We start from the raw sequence: 17,305 nt of genomic DNA, 5'->3' as shown, positions 1-17,305 counted from the left end.
TGTGTGACGCATGTATTGTGATTAAGTTGGTTGTGAGTGAGTCCAACCAGCTCTGACACATGTGAAACGTGTGGTATAATTTTTGAATACGTGTGATGCATATGAAAACATTGTGAGTGAATCCAATGTGTGTAAGTTTGATTGTGAGTAAGTCCGATTAACTCTAAGACACGTGTGAGTGAGTCCGATCAACTCTTTTGAAATAATTCTTAATGAGGGTGACCCTAGTTGGTTGTGAGTGACCAACCAGTTGTGACACCTGTGAGACATGTGATATACTTTCTGAATACGTGTGACGCATATGAAAACATTGTGAGTGAATCCAATGTATGAGTTTGATTGTGAGTGAATCCAATCAACTCTTTTGAATTAATGAGGGTGACCCTAGTTGTTGGTTGTGAGTGAGTCCAACCAGATGTGATACGTGTGAAACGTGTGGTATACTTTATGAATACGTGTGACGTGTATGAAAACATTGTGAGTGAATCCAATGTGTGTGAGTTTGATTGTGAGTGAGTCTGATCAACTCTAAGACATGTGTGACGCGTGTAATGATTATGTGAATTTGATCATGAGTGAGTCCGATCAACCTCTAAGGCACGTGTGATGCGTGTGAGGATATATGGAAGTCAATCCACTTAAATACATAATGACATTGTGAGTGAATCCAATGTGGGAACAATTAATGTGTTTGATCACCACCCTGTGTGCTAACAGTTACAACCGAGGACGGTTGTCTTCTCAACCGGAAGGACTATCACGGGAGTGAGATTTTTTAGAATATTTTATCATGGGAGTGAATCGAAATAATTATGTGTGATGCATGATTCATGTGTGAAGCATGGTTATGAATGATCTCTATTTGTTATAATTATTTTGACTGATTCCAAAGTAATTGCGATCTAACATTGTGGACTATGTTGAGTAAAGATCATGGGTTCGAGACAACCAAGGTGGACATTGGACGAGATTATCTAGCCAAGCACATGTGTGCTAAATGTTAAATTTTGTATGGTTTGGCCCATTGTACATATATTGGGCAAGGTTTATATTGTTAAATCCAAAGGTTATGGGTAGTGAGATGAAAGTCAAGTTCATCTCCCTTTTTAAATCCCTATGAGTGTGGTATATTCCCAAGTTTAACCATGTGTCTCCCCAATTGGTGAGCATAATCTTCCAAGTGTAGGGAAGAAAATTGCACTCTATCTTGCTCACTTTTTAAATAAACCTTGCCCAATATATGTACAATGGGCCAAACCATACAAAATTTAACATTTAGTACACATGTGCTTGGCTAGATAATCTCGTCCCAATGTCCACCTTGGTTGTCTCGAACCCATGATCTTAACATAGTCCACAATGTTAGATCACAATTACTTTGGAATCAATCATAAAAATAATTATAACAAATGGAGATCATTCATAACCATGTTTCACACATGAATCATGCATAATTATTTCGATTCACTCCCATGATAAAATATTCTAAAAAATCTCACTCCTGTGATAGTCCTTCCGGTTGAGAAGACAACCGTCCTCGATTGTAACTGTTAGCACACAGGGTGATCAAACACATTAATTGTTCCCACATTGGATTCACATTGTTGAGACTACCCACTAACCTTTTTAAGTGCAAGTAGCCAATCGAGAAAATGAGAAGACTAGTTTGGCATGTCCTTATATTGAGATGGTTTTATCTCCATCATATACTTGGAAGGGTGACTTGGTAGTGTTGGAGATGGGTCCTATTGATGTGATATTGGGGTGTGATTGGTTATCATCACTTGGGGATTTCCATATGAACCTTCAACAAGGGATTATGAGTTTCATTGATCATTGACAACAAGTATTATTGGCTAAAAATCATTCAAAGAAGCGCTCTTTGATCACCCCAAAGCAACTTAAGAGGGAAATCAAGACTCGGCACTATTTATGTGTTGCATCTTTCTCAAGAAGGTATGGAAAGCAGTGGATATCATGTGGACAAAGATATGGCAACCCTTCTTAAGGAGTTTGAGGATATTTTTCAAGTGCTAAAGAGTTTTCCTCCTAAGAGAGAGATTGATCATGCCATTGTTCTTAAACTGAATACAAAAGCTATCAACAAGCTTCCCTATCGTCTTCGGTTGTCCAAGGTGAAAAGAGAGGAAGTGGCAAAGCAAGTGCAAGATTTGATTTCCATGGGTCTTATTCAGCCCTCATAATTTTCATTTGTTTCTCTCGTTCTATATTTTGGTGAAGAAGAAGGATGGATCCTTTCATATGTGCATTGATTATTGTGACTTAAACAAAGTCACGATCAAGAATAGGTACCCCATTCCACGCATTGATGATTTCTTAGATGAGCTCAAAGGAGCAAGGTTTTTCACCAAGATTGATTTCAGATCGTGATACCATCAAATAAGGATGAAGAAGGGTGATGAATAAAAGACTACATTTAGGACTGAAAAGAGGGTTGTTTCACTTTATGGTTATGCCCTTTGGCCTTACAAATGAACCGGCCACTTTCCAAGATTGATGAATAGAGTATTGGGTCCTTTCTTGTTCAAGTTTGTGTTAGTGTTCTTTGACGATATATTGATATATAGTAAGAGAAAAGAAGAGCACCTATCTCATGTGTGAAGCAAGTGTTTGAAGTGGATGAGGGAGCACAAGCTACTTGCAAAAGAGAGCAAATGTTCATTCATGGTCAATGAAGTGGAATTTCTTGGGCATATGGTAGGAGAGAATGTTTAATCCCATTTTGGATTAACAAACATAATCCTCCAATTGAGGACATTAATAAGTGTCATGAAACGACACTATAAAAGTTGTACATTATGAGATATTGGCCACCCAAGGCCTAGTTAAGTAAGTTTTGGACGCCCAAGTGCAAATAAGGGGGCCAAATGTATATAAGGCATTTTCTCATAATGAAAAGACACAATCCCCTTTGTGCTATAGAGAGCTCTTCCTTGTGTCTTGAGAGAGATTGGGAAAGAGAGAGCATTCTAGCATTGTTCCTCTTCTGTGCTTGTGTGATTCATGCTTGTGTGGAAGAGTGAGAGAGAGTGATTGCCTTATGCGACGGTGCGAGCGACTCTACGGTGACAGCATGGAGGTGGAACTTGGAGGTTGGAGTTTAACAAGAAGCGAGTTTGGAGGCCTCAAGGGACTCAAGCTTAAAGCATTAGTAAGTGTCCTACAACAATTGTGATCTATTACTTATCCTTTAGGTGAATGCATTGAGTCCCTTGAGGCCTCAAGGGACTCAAGTTTAAAGCATTAGTAAGTGCCCTACAACAATTGTGATCTATTACTTATCCTTTAGGTGAATGCATTGAGTTCCCTCTTGGAGGTGTGGTAGCCCATAACATTTTTGGCGTTGTTGCCGGGGAACACCTTTGTTTCTTCCATCCTCTTGGAGTTTCAACTCCCATTACATAAGATTCATGATTGCCCTTCCATTCTGATAGTGCATTGTGTAGAAAATGAATGGATAATATTTGTGTAGTAGTAAGAAATCGTGAGAAATTGGTTGTGATGTTGTGTATGTGTGTGGTGGAGTGGTCTTAGGATAGAGCTTCACTGTTTTTCTTGTTAATTTTGATATTTGCATTATTGGAAACATCAACGTGAACGAACAAGTTGGTATTCTGTTTTCTTTTTCTTTTTTTAATTCACAAAAATCAAAAACATAAGGAGCCATTGATTGTGCCAAGAACTTGCATTCCATTCCTTAGGCATGACACAATCAATTTGGGATCCGTTGGTGGATAAGTATTTTACACCCAAAAACGTAACATTTGACGTGGGAAGTTTCCACGTGAAACTACAGAATAACGTTCACACCGTGAACTTTTTCTACAACTTCACGTTGCGAATCGCTCCTGACATCAACGCTGTAACTAACGTCGCAAATCATGGGATTGCCTTTCCAAAAATATGCAACCTTATCCTGACTTGACGCCACGAAGTCTGACAAAATTTTTGATCACGTGAAAGTTCAGAAAAACGTTCATGCTCTGAACCAATTAGAAAATCTTCATGGCATGAACCAATTAGAAAATCTTCATGGCGTGAACCCTTTTAGAAAATCTTCACGCCCCACGTGAACCCTTTTAGAAAATCTTCACAACGTGAACCCTTTTGTGTTCACGACGTGAACTTTTTCTGCAAACTCACAATTTAGTCCATTCCAATGAATAGTCAGGCCAAAGCCACGAAGGTCAGTAAGGGAGGGACGCCCATAGCAAAGAAGAGGGGATCTGACCCTAAAAGTAAAAATCTTTGAACACGTGAAAGTGCAGAAAAACGCTCACGCCGTGAACCTTCACCTTTTTCTGACACTTCACACCGTGAACTATTCTCTGCAATTTCATGGCTTTAGAAACAGAACGATAGAATCGAAACAAAATCAAATTGGGTCGACAAAGTAGCTTATCAAATCATACATACATGCACTTAAGATCTGGAAAACTCATCGGAGATGATCTTACACCTGATGATAGTGCATTGAATCACCCAGGATCTTCTTATCAAAAAAGTGTGGGTTCAGGTCATTCTGCAAGCACACACCTGAGTGTCTTAAGGAACCTGACTACTGTTGAAACTAGTAGCGAAGAATCCATGGAAGAAGGGCTAAGTTACATTGGGTTTGGGGAAGAGGAGAAACCACCCTCCCCAACAAGGTCAAGTGGTATCATTGATATTGCCCAGGGATTTTTTGGTCTCCAAACCAGTCATGATAAAGAAGTGCAATCTGCGGGTGTGGGTTCGTCAACCAGCGCTGGACTCGGTCCACAACAAGAACTGCCCATCCAAACGTCGAATTCTAGGCTGTTGAACACCGGCACCCCCCCTGAATGAGACGGGACATGGAAAGTGCAGCCAAGATGGGTCAAATATTCTTCCTCACCTTGGAGGAAGTAGAGTTAGATCTCAAAAGGAGCAAGGTAGAACGACAGCTACGAGAGTTGAGCTTAAGGAAACAAGAGCTCGATACTCGAAGGGTGAGAGCTGAGCAAAAGGAAACGAGAAGTTTAAACCCACTCCAATGATGGGGTAAGGAACTAGAATTGGTTATGGGAAGAAGTGAGGGAGAAATTCCAAACTTGGAACCCATAAATGAGGAATCCAAAGCTGAGGAAGGTTTTACAACCATAGAAGAAGAGGATAACCTAGAAACAGTGGCGGCGGGCAAAGTAGAGGACCATCTGTACACCAAAAAGGATATTGAGCAGATGATCAATCATCCTACATTCCTACAAGACATTGAACTTCTGATTCTGTAAAGACGTACGGAGGCGACTAATGATAAGCCACTCCAAGGTACAGCGATAGGACCATCCCATTGACCAGAAATACCTAGAAGAGCCAATATAGGAAGGGGACGAGGTCTAGGAAGGGGGGGAGAAATTCCTCAAAGAGACAAGGGAAAGAGCGGAGCGGATGTGACTATTTTCAAAACTGGCCGCAAGTGAAGAGTGAAAAAAGTGGGTACGGGTGACACAAGGGTCACAATCCAAGATGGATCTGAAGAAGATACAATCGACACCGGATCCACCCAATCGAGAGAAGAGGGGGATCAAAGGATCGATCACAAGGGGCCGGACCTAGAAGAGCAAAGGGAGCAACTAACAACTCCTAAAGGAGTCGGTAAGGGTGACATAAGGGTCACAATCTAAGATGGATCCGAAGAAGATACAATCGACACCGGATCCACCCAATCGAGAGAATAGGGGGATCAAAGGATCGACCTCACAAGGGGCCGGACCTAGAAGAGCAAAGGGAGCAACTAACAACTCCTAAAGGAGTCGGTGAATACCTCAATGCCAACGAGGAAATAAGAAAGCTCGAAGACACCAGGGCCTTAGTTGAAGAATGCCAATGGCTTCATGAAGCCAATACCGAGTCATGAATACAATTTATCCACAAAACGAGCCAACCAGGGAAAGGGAATTGGACATACCTACCCCAATTCCAGAAGAAACAGAAGAGGGATTCCAAGCAAACATAATGTCCATAATGTTTGAGGAAAATACGTTGGGGGAGTCCATCCATTCCTTCCCTATGGAGGAACGTGAGTCACACACATGGGGAGAACCCTCTATCTCCAAAGAACCCAGAGACATAGGAAGTCTCGCAGTTGTGCTATCCACGCATGTACAAATGCCATTAGAACAACTGTTACGCAATTCACCAACCCTATGGATAGACATAAAAGAATGGGTAGAAGGCAGACTAGCCGGTACTATAGATGAGGCTCTGTCACCTCTGGTAGAAAGAACCTTTAGACACACAAGGAAAACCCGAGTCGTTAAGATACCAATTAATCTACTGGGGCGTTATTACGAAAGAGATGACACAAATGCTACAATCTTGATTCATCTCATAATGGGTACTAGGCATTGGGTATCCTGGATGGTGGGGCGGGGGTTGGCATCATAACAAAACATTGCTGGGAAAACTGGGGGAAACTTGATCTAAAAAAAGCAGATTTAATTGTTAAAATGGCTGATGGAACATCTTTTTCGAGGCCCATTGGACTTTTGGAGAATGTGAAAGTCAAACTCTTTACGTTTTGCTACCATCATACATTTGTGGTCATGGACTTCTTGCACCAACCTGATTCATATGACATAATGTTGGGGAGACCCTTCATAAGGGAATCCAAATTGGTGCATGATTAGGCCTTAGATCACGTGTATGTACGTAGGGATTCGCAAATCTTAAAGATTGATCAGAGAACATGGAAAGCACACCCCATGGAAGGGCAATTGTCTGGAAATGATTCGGTCACAAACGGAACGGCGGACCAGCTCTGTACAAATATTCCAGCCCTCGGTGGGAGATCCCAAGAAAGAAGAGGAAATGGAAATGTATGCGTCACTTCCTCCTCTGAACTTCAATGGATGCATGTGTTGGCCACCATAGATGTGATACGATCCAGGGGGACCTAGTATGTGGAATCTAGAACTATCCCCATGACCTCTATTTGTATGGTTAATTGGCAGACCATTGATGAAGCAAAAAAAGGAGACATTGAGTACATAAGGTACCATAGCACAAGGCCGTACCAATGCTCAACGCTGTTGGAATTAGGGTTGCAGGAATGCACACACAACTTCAAGAAGATGAGGAAGCTTGAGCACAACACAGTAGTGTATTATGAGTGCCAAAAAAGAAAGATAACAAGCCCTAGAAGATAATGGGCGTATATACAATGCACGGGGGAAAAAACCTCCTAGTGAGGGAAAAAGTGCCCCGGCGGTCCTAAGTGTGTTCACACACATCACTACTATAATATGGTAACAAATCCCCCCTGGAGTGATGCGGTGAACAAGAGCTAGCACTCATGTATAGGGAAGTGTCTAGCTATGTGGACGAATCCACAAAAGGGAGTAAGCCCAAAGCTTTGCGAAAAGCTTCGAACTTCTCACGAGGCAGAGCCTTTGTGAAAAGGTCTGCAAGGTTATCCTGTGTTGGCACATAAGCCAAACTGATCTCTCCTGCAGAGAGTCTCTCCCTGACATAATGGTAGTGCACCTCAATGTGCTTCGTACGAGCATGGAACACTGGGTTCCGCGCAACTGCCAATGCGCTCTGACTGTCAGTGAAGATGGTGGTGGCAGATGGCTGCCCAACACCCAAATCAGCCATAAGGCGTCTGAGCCACACACACTCAACCGTAGCTGTGAAAGCTGCCCTGTACTCAGCTTCACAACTAGAAGTGGCCACAGTAGGCTGCTTCTTGCTCAACCATGATATGCATGAGCTTCCAAGCATGAAGCAAAAACCACTCGTGGACACGCGTGTGTCATAACAACCAGCCCAGTCAGAATCTGAAAAAGCATGTAAATCTGGCGGCAATGACGGCAATGATCCCCCCTTGGGATAAAACAACCCAAGATGCCGAGTACCACTCAAATAGCGAAAGATACGCTTCACTGCCTGCCAATGTTTAATGCCTGGGCTATGCATAAATCTGCTCACCTGTGAGACTGCAAACTGAATGTCTGGCCTCGTAATGCATACATAAATGAGGCAACCAACAGCTGTCTGATAGAGTGTGACATCAAAGTGATCTCCAGCATCATGAAGACTCAACTTCAAACCTGTCTCCATTGGAGTAGCAATAGGCTTGCAGTCTTCAAGGCCAAATCTCCGCAACAATGTTTCAATATACTTTGTCTGACACAAAGCAATACCTCCATCACACTGCTTAAATTGTATCCCCAAATAATGATGCAAATGCCCCAAATCTGACATCTCAAAAGAGGCATTCAAATCAGCCTTAAAATCAGCAATATGACTCTCATTTGGTCCTGTGAGCAGCATGTCATCGACATAGAGAGCAATGACTAGATGTACACCATCCACACGTTTAACATACAAAGTGCTTTCTGTTGGACTATTCTGAAACCCATGTGCAGTCAAATATGCATGTATTTTTTCATACCAAGCTCGTGGAGCTTGCTTTAAACCATATAAAGCCTTTTTTAACCTGCACACTTTGTTTTCCTGCCCTCTTTGAACAAAACCACGAGGCTGCGATACATACACCTCCTCATGCAAATCTCCATTTAAGAACGCAGTCTTTATGTCCAGCTGATGTACATTCCAACCATTATGAGCTGCTAATGCACAGATGCTACGAACAGTGGTCATACGACATGTGGGAGCAAAAGTCTCATCAAAATCAATGCCCTTCTCTTGAGCATAACCTTTTGCAACAAGCCTAGCCTTATGGCGATCCACTGTGCCATCAGGCTTACACTTCAATTTGTATACCCACTTAGTGCCAATGGCCTTCTTGCCAGGGGGCAAGTCACATAAAGACCATGTACCATTCTTCATAATAGCATCGTATTCTGCTTGCATAGCAGCCATCCAATTTTCTGAACTTTGTGCCTCATCAAATGAAACAGGCTCACTTTCATCGCACATACTAGAAACAGCCAATGCATAACAATCTGACGCATAAGAGGCACCATGAGAGCCAGAACGAGTGCGACTAGACAAAGGGGCATCCAACTTGCTGTCACGCAAAGTCTGCACCAGCCATCTAGGCATGTTTCTAGAGCCCTCAATCTCTTGTCTCTCATCCTCAAGTGCATCATGCACATCTGCATCAGATATAGGCTGATCTGTGCCATCATTTAAAACCTGCATAGGCTGAAAAACTGCCTCATGAGGTATTGCACTTGACTGTGCACCACTGAAAAGAGGCAACAATGTATCATAGACATCACGTGAGCTGATATCTGTCTCCTTAGTACATGAAACCAAGGGCTGAACTGCATCTTCCACAAATACAACATCACGGCTAACCAAAATGCGCTTTGTCTGTGGATGATACAAACGATAGCCTTTGCTCTCAGCACTATATCCAACAAAAATACATTTGACAGCTTTGTCATCCAATTTTCTGCGATGTTGCACAGGCACTAATGCATATGCCAGGCAACCAAAAACACGTAAATGGCCAACAGATGGCTTGCGGCCATGCCAAGCCTCATATGGAGTGACAACCTGTAATGCTTTGGTGGGACACCTGTTTAGTACATAAGTGGCACACATGACAGCCTCAAGCCAAAAACCATGTGGTAGACTTTGACTCTTAACCATACATCTTGCCATTTCCATGAGAGACCTGTTTTTTCTCTCAGCCACACCATTTTGCTGTGGTGTATACGGCACTGTACATTGGTGTTTTATCCCACGCTCAGCCAGAAATGCATTAAATTCTGAAGACATATACTCCCCCCCTCGATCTGAACGGAGGGTGCCCATCTTACTTTCTGACACATTTTCAGCCATAACCAAAAACTGTTTGAAGCACAAAAACACTTCGGACTTTGCCTTCAAAGGATATACCCATGCATGCCTGGTAAAATCATCAATGAAAGTCACGAAGTAAAGGTAGTTTCCAAATGATGGAGTTTGCATGGGACCACAAACATCACTGTGAACAAGCTGTAATCTGCGTTCAGCTCTCACTGATCCATCTTTGGGAAAGGAAGCACGCTGCATTTTACCCAATATGCAGCCCTCACAAACATGCTTGACAGGTGCCTCAAGCTTAGGCAAAGAAGACACCATTTCAGATTTCTGCAGGCGCAGCAAACTTGCAAAATTCAGATGACCAAAACGTGCATGCCACAGTTTTGCATTTGAAATAGCCTGCGTATCCATTATAGCACATGCTGAATCCTCTACACATTTGCCATCCATATTGAGCTTATACAGCCCTCGACATAGTGAACCAGATGCTACAATGATGTCACCACAAGAGAGATCATGAACAGTACATCTGTCATCCACAAATTTTACAACCAAACCTGTTTTGGCAAATGCGGAGACTGACAGCAAATTCTTTTTGATCCCTGGCACATACAATGCATCAAAAAGTGTAAAGGTGTTGCCATTTGCAACATTCAGCACAATCTGTCCAACTCCTTTAACGGGATAAGAGGAGTTATTGGCACAAGTGACAGTATTCCTTGTGGGAGCAGACTCAAGGAAAGTGAATAAACTGCGCTGCGAGGTGATATGCTTAGTGGCACCACTGTCAAAGTACCATACATCTGAATCTACTGCAGACATACATGTGTCATGCAAAGATGGGTCATAACTGCACTGCGCATTGAATGCCCATTCTGTATCTAGCACAACATTAGCAGATTCATTGTTAGAAGGAGAGGCATCTGCAACAGCCATACCAGCCTCTTTCTTCTTAGCCTCTTTCGCAGCCAGCTTAGGACACGCTTTGATGACATGATCATTTCCCTTACAGTACTTGCAAAATGTCTTCTGTTTGTCACCCTTCTTCTCATCTTTGTCTTCCTTCTTTGGTTGCGCAGCATTTGCAGATTTCTGCTTACTAGAAGAAAAGCCTGCTTTACCTTTCCCGCTTCTCTGATTAGCAACGAAAGCTTGATCTGCGACACGCATAATATTCCTGTTTTGCCTTGACTGGTCTTCTTGCAGCAAAACAGAAACTAACTCCTCAAATGATAAGGCATTGGGATTGCCTTTCATCATCAAGCGAAGAGTGGAAGCAAAACCCTGATAAGAATCTGGTAGACCATTCAAAACAGTCTGCACAAGTGAACTGTCTGACAGGATTTCATCTGCAGAAATGAGCTGCTCTTTGAAATCCTTGATCTTTGTCAAAAAGCTATCCATAGAATCACCTTCGTTCATATGCTCACTCTCCAACTGTTTTCGGAGGTAAGCAACACGAGCCTCATTTCTTGCCTGATACAATGTGGCAAGTACATCCCAAGCATCCTTAGAAGTCCTGCAGGAGCGAATATGTGGGATAATGGTACGTTTGACAGACAGCGCAATCAAGGCATGAGCCTGCGCATCTCTACCATCCCAACGAATCTGCTCTGCTGAAAGTGGTGGTTCTCGAACAGCTGCTACAGCACTTGTGCCTTCACCATCATCAACAGTACCTGTTTCTGATGTGTTTGCAGCATTCCCAGCCACAATAGGACGTGCATCAATACCCTGCACAATGTTCCATAACCCCTTTGCTACCAATACATGTCGCATCATATATGCCCACAATGGATAGTTGGTGCCATCCAACTTATCCTCAGCAGCCAACATGCGGAATACATCATTGTTGTCAGCCATGGCTAATGACTGTACTACTAGATGTAAATGCTGTCTGCAAGAGGTAAACCTGTATAAAATCGACCTGTGCTATGTAGCACAGCCCAAAACAGACGAATGGGCACCTGTCCTGCAGATTTTAATCTTGACAGAAAATCTGCACAGTAGGACGATTTTGCCTGCGCAGTACTTGGAATGCAAAAATGGAGGGCGAAATGACCTCAGATCAAAATTTTGAAATGACCGAGCCCTACGGGCTCTCCCACGGCATATACTAACCTGCAGACGCTCGTGAAACCTCGTCGCAATCGGAGGAGATGAAGCGGCAGGTGCCGGTGATGCTGCCCGGGAGGAGGAAGCCTGCTCTGATACCAATTGTTGGAATTAGGGTTGCAGGAATGCACACACAACTTCAAGAAGATGAGGAAGCTTGAGCACAACACAGTAGTGTATTATGAGTGCCAAAAAAGAAAGATAACAAGCCCTAGAAGATAATGGGCGTATATACAATGCACGGGGGAAAAAACCTCCTAGTGAGGGAAAAAGTGCCCCGGCGGTCCTAAGTGTGTTCACACACATCACTACTATAATATGGTAACAAACGCCTCAAAAAAGGTGACGAAAACAAAAATGATATATAAATCGACGAAATGCCCTATTACGAAGAAAACCCACGGATGCCCAATGGCTGAGATACCTTGAGGCCACTAAGGTACATGATAAGTTCTCCAAGTATTGGGGTGAGGAGTTGAGTAAGATATCGTTGGAGGGAAGACACAAGGAGAAAGTCACCCTTCAAGAGCTAGAAACACCCAAACTTACAAAAGCTGGGGCCAAAAACACAATAAATCCTTGGCAAAATCAGAACATGAGGCTAGAAAGATCATGTCTAAAACCAAAAGTGAAAATGAGAACAAACCAGACTTTCTCTCAGTACCCAACCACTTCAAAACCTATACTGTTGATGAATAGAAAGTGGTCCGACTAATGGCAACAAGGGTTAAGGAGGATGGGCTATCCACATCATACGATGGCCCAGCAAAAGTCAAGGAAGTGGATATTGTGGGACCAAGGGAGGAAGCTTGACCCGTATACATTGCTAAGGACTTGACTTTGGCTGAAGAAGATGAGCTCATCACTCTCCTTAAGAAATTTAAGAACTATTTTGCCTAGAATTACAAAGAGATGAAGGGGGTACCACCTGAGGTAGTACAGTATATGATTCCAATCATGGAAGGGTCGAGACCAACAGGGTAGAAACCATACCAGATGAATCCTAAGTTTGCGGCAATTGTAAAGGAGGAAATAGACAAGCTCATTGATGCGGATTTCATCTATGAAATCGAATATATGAATTGGTTATCACCAATCATAATAGTGCCAAAAAAGAATGGAAAACTTAGGGTATGTGTTGATCTTAAAAAGGTCAATGCAGCTACTAGGAAAGACCATTATCCTTTACCATATACGGAACATGTTTTGGAAAGAGTGGCTGGGGAAGAAGCTTACAGCTTCTTGGATAGATTCTTCGGTTACAATTAGGTGTCCATAGCACTAGAGGACTAGCATAAGATAGGTTTCAATACAATGTGTGTGACATTTGCATACAAGGTTATGTCCTTCAGCCTCACCAATGCCCCAACAACATTTAACGGTTGATGTGCACAACCTTCAAGGACTAGTTACAGAAGTGGTTGGAGGTATTTATTGACGATCTGTGTGCACACTCTCGATGAGCATCCTACTTGAGGAAAGTGCTGAGCGATGTCGATTATATCATATATCCTTGGACCCTTTAAAGTGTCAGTTTTGGGTCAAACATGGTGTGATATTGGGACACATCATCTCAAAGAATGGTATATCCACAAATGATAGAAAGATCAAGGTGATATTGGAGCTTCCACTGCCCACTAATTACAAGGGTGTGCAAAGATTTATGGGCCATGTGGGGTATTATCGCTGCTTCATAATTTTCTATGCTGAAATAGCTAGACCATTGTACAAGCTCCTCATTGTCTTTGAATGGATAGAGGAATGCCAGGAAGCATGTGATCGACTGAAGCAAGCATTGGCTAGCGCACCAATTCTAAGACCCCCCAATTGGGATCTCATATTTCATGTGCATATTGATGCATCAAATTTTGCTATTGGTTGCGTACTAGCCCAACCTAGTGAGTTCAAATTGGATTATCCAGTCTGCTTCGCTAGTCATGTAGAGGTGAACTACACCACCACAGAGAGGGAAGGATTGACCATGGTTTATAATGTCAAGAAGTATCGACATTACCTCTTGGCCAACAAATTCGTATTCTTCGTGGACCATCAAGCCTTATTATACCTGGTCAATAAGCCTTGCACCATGGGGAGAATCACACGATGGTTGCTATTATTATTGGAATTCGACTTTATAGTCATGGTGGTAAGAACAGAAACAAAGCATGTGTTAGCCGATCATATGTCAAGAATTCCAAATGGGGAACCAACAACTGGTGTTGATGATGATCTCCATGATGCTTGTTTGTTCAAGTTAGACATGGTACCCGAATGGAGTGAGGAAATCTCCGATTATCTAGCTTATGGTTGTCCGAGGAAATACCTTTGAACAAAGATAAAATGTGGTAGCTTATCAAGCTTGTTGCACCTTATCAATTGATTGCAGGAGAACTATGTAAGCTAGGAAAAGATAATGTGCTAAGAAGATGCGTTAGAGAAGATGAGTTCATCACAATATTGGATGAAGCTCATTCAGCATAGCAGGCGGGCATTTTGCTGGAAAGATCAGAGCTCGAAAAGTGCTTCAAGCAAGACTATGGTGGCCTACGTTATTCGGAGATGCCATAGAATTTGTCAAAAGGTGTGAAGAATGTCAACGTTTCGCTATCCCACAACAAAAGGACAAGATGCCGCTCACCCCTATTATTGTAAGATAACCATTCGAGAAATGGGGAGTAGATTTTGTTGGACCTATTAGTCCAACGGCACATCTATCCCAAGCCCAATACGTGATCGTGGGCCATAGACTATTTCACAAAATGGACAAAAGACAGAGCCTCAAAGAGTGATGCCCGAACAACATCAAAATTCTTATACGAGCAAATTATCTTGAGGTTCGGCTGCCCATTAGAGTTAGTTATAGTGATCGCGGCTCACATTTTATTAATGAGGTGATTGATCATTTACTTGTGCGAGATTCTTAGTGGTCCATTGAAAATCATCACCTTATTATCCATAAGCCAATGGTCAAGCATAGAGTACAAACAAAATTTTGTGTACTATCTTGACAAAAACCTTACAAGCAAGTTGAACAGATTGGGAACATAAGCTGACAGCAGCCCTATGGGCGTATCAAACACATATAACATAGCAACGGGGTATACTCCCTTCCTTCTAGCGCATGGTGTGTTGAAGCAGTTATGCCCATGGAATACCTAGTCCTAAGCTAAAGGATTGCAGTACAAGAACGTCTGACAGAGAACACATTAGCTGAAAGGCTAATTGACGTAGAGAAGCTTGATGAGACCATGTTGATAGCATCACATGAACTCATGGTAAAAAAACTACGCAGGAAACGTTGGTTCGACAAAAATCTAAAATAAAAAGAACTAGAAATGGGGGACCTTGTCCTCATATATGGTGTAGGAAGCACCAGGAAAAAGAAACTCAAATATCGAGGCCTAGGACCATTTTGAGAATCGGAGATCACGCCTCAGGGGTCTGTTCGGATTGAGACAATTGACGGCATACAGATGGAGGGTTATGTCAATGGAAGTAAATTTAAAAAATATTTTGGACCACTGACCCAAGAGATTCTCTTACTAGAACATCTCTTAAAACAACAGAATTAACTCGAAAATAAAAATAAAAAATCCAGCAAGCTCAAGAAGAAGCTAAGGCCATGGAGGCCATAGTTAAACAATTACTACAGAAGAGACTGATACATGTTACCATGGCTTCCATGACTGTATGCAATATCCAATGGGAAGAAAGGACAACGTTGCTAAGCACGCACGACAAGGTCATGTCCATACTCTTATGGAGCTTGACAAACAGAGGAAAACAAATCATAAATGATGAACAGACAACACCGAATACAGTGGCAACACCTCATAAAACAGAACAAGCATTAGTCCCACGAAGCTCGCACACACAATACCCAAAATCTAAGGGTACACAAAAGTGGGTGCCCAAGATTCAACTTAAAAATCAACCTGACAAAAAGAACACCATGAATAATATGGGGACCACAAGAAGAATCTACAAAAAAATCAAAAGTCAAGCCTTGCTGACACAAACAGATTGGTAGCACTCTAAGCATCCCAATAGACCTTAAAGGTTCCATAAGCAATGGGTCCAAAAAAGACTTACTGTGAGCACAAGGATACTACCAAGGCTATACAGTGATATGGGTACCCAAACCCCACTCACCAGTGGCCAACACCACAGCAGTTCAAGTCATAAAAAAGAGAGTAGTAAGAGCACACATCATCAACTCCCAACTTAAGCAGGAACCTCGCCAACCCTTGTGTGTGGAGGAAAAAGACAACTTGGCAAAATGGGTTGGGAATTGCCAAAGCAATGATAGTAGCCACTCTAGTTATAGAACTGAACAAGGAACCTAAAGGTAGAAAAAAAGAAGTTTAGCAAAGGGACACAGATAGAAGCCCTCCACCACAAGGCACAGTAACAACATTGTTAAGTTGGGTGGAAGGAACAATTAAAAACTCCCACAGAGAGCTAAAAACGACTGCATCAACAAATGCCCAAAAGTGCCCAGTGACCCCTTGGTTCTCGTGGCAATAAAACAAAAGGGTGTCCAATGGTTGAACAATGGGTACAAGAAGGTAAGCAGGGTATCATTCACTCATTATGTGCATGTTTGACTGCTTGAGCATGAAGAAAAAAATGAGAAGGTATTGATCTTATGTATTCAAAATTCGAAAAGGTTCACGCCGTGAACCAATTCAAAAAGGTTTACAGCATAAACCAATTAAAAAAGTTTCACACCGTGAACAAATTCACAAAGGTTCACGGCATGAACAAATTCAAAAACATTCACGTCGTGAAATGGTAATTTCTCATGGGCCAATCAAGCAACGCCATATGGTTTTCTTCATTAAGGCAGTCGCCCTATCCGACAGCTGTGTTATAAAATCAAATTTCTTTCCTCTTTTATCATTTTGCATCGTGTGACCTTTACTTTCGATTGCGCGTCGCTTCTGCTCTTGATCACTGTGCATCTTCCACCCTGCCATCTCGGATTTTGGACTTAATCGACTGTCTCCTTTCGAGGTGGGAGCTTGATCCTTTTTCTTTTTGTTTTCTTTTTCTTCTTGTATTTTTTTATTTTCATGATTGATCAAAATCTTGTGGTGGGCACTGCTTATTATACATACATACATCATAATTATTCTCTTAAAAAAAAAAACATGGTATGCTCACATGCATCTTAACAACAACGAAAGCAAAAATGAAAACCCTCATAACAAATAACCTTAACTAATGATTCACGATATTAACACCCTGTAGTTTCATGGAATCTCGAGTTCATGAACCTGCAGTTTCATGGAACCTAAACGGTTCACGAAACCTTAAAGGTTCATGAAACCTAACTGGTTCATGGAACCTCACTTTTTACATGGAACCTAACTTTTTCATGGAACCTCAATGGTTCACGCCTAACCGGTTCACGGAACCTCAC

Source organism: Cibotium barometz, chromosome 58, assembly GCF_041138505.1.
Source record: "Cibotium barometz isolate CiBa-2024 chromosome 58, ASM4113850v1, whole genome shotgun sequence".
NCBI classification, from domain to species: Eukaryota; Viridiplantae; Streptophyta; class Polypodiopsida; order Cyatheales; family Cibotiaceae; genus Cibotium; species Cibotium barometz.
This window is presented reverse-complemented; position numbering follows the sequence as displayed.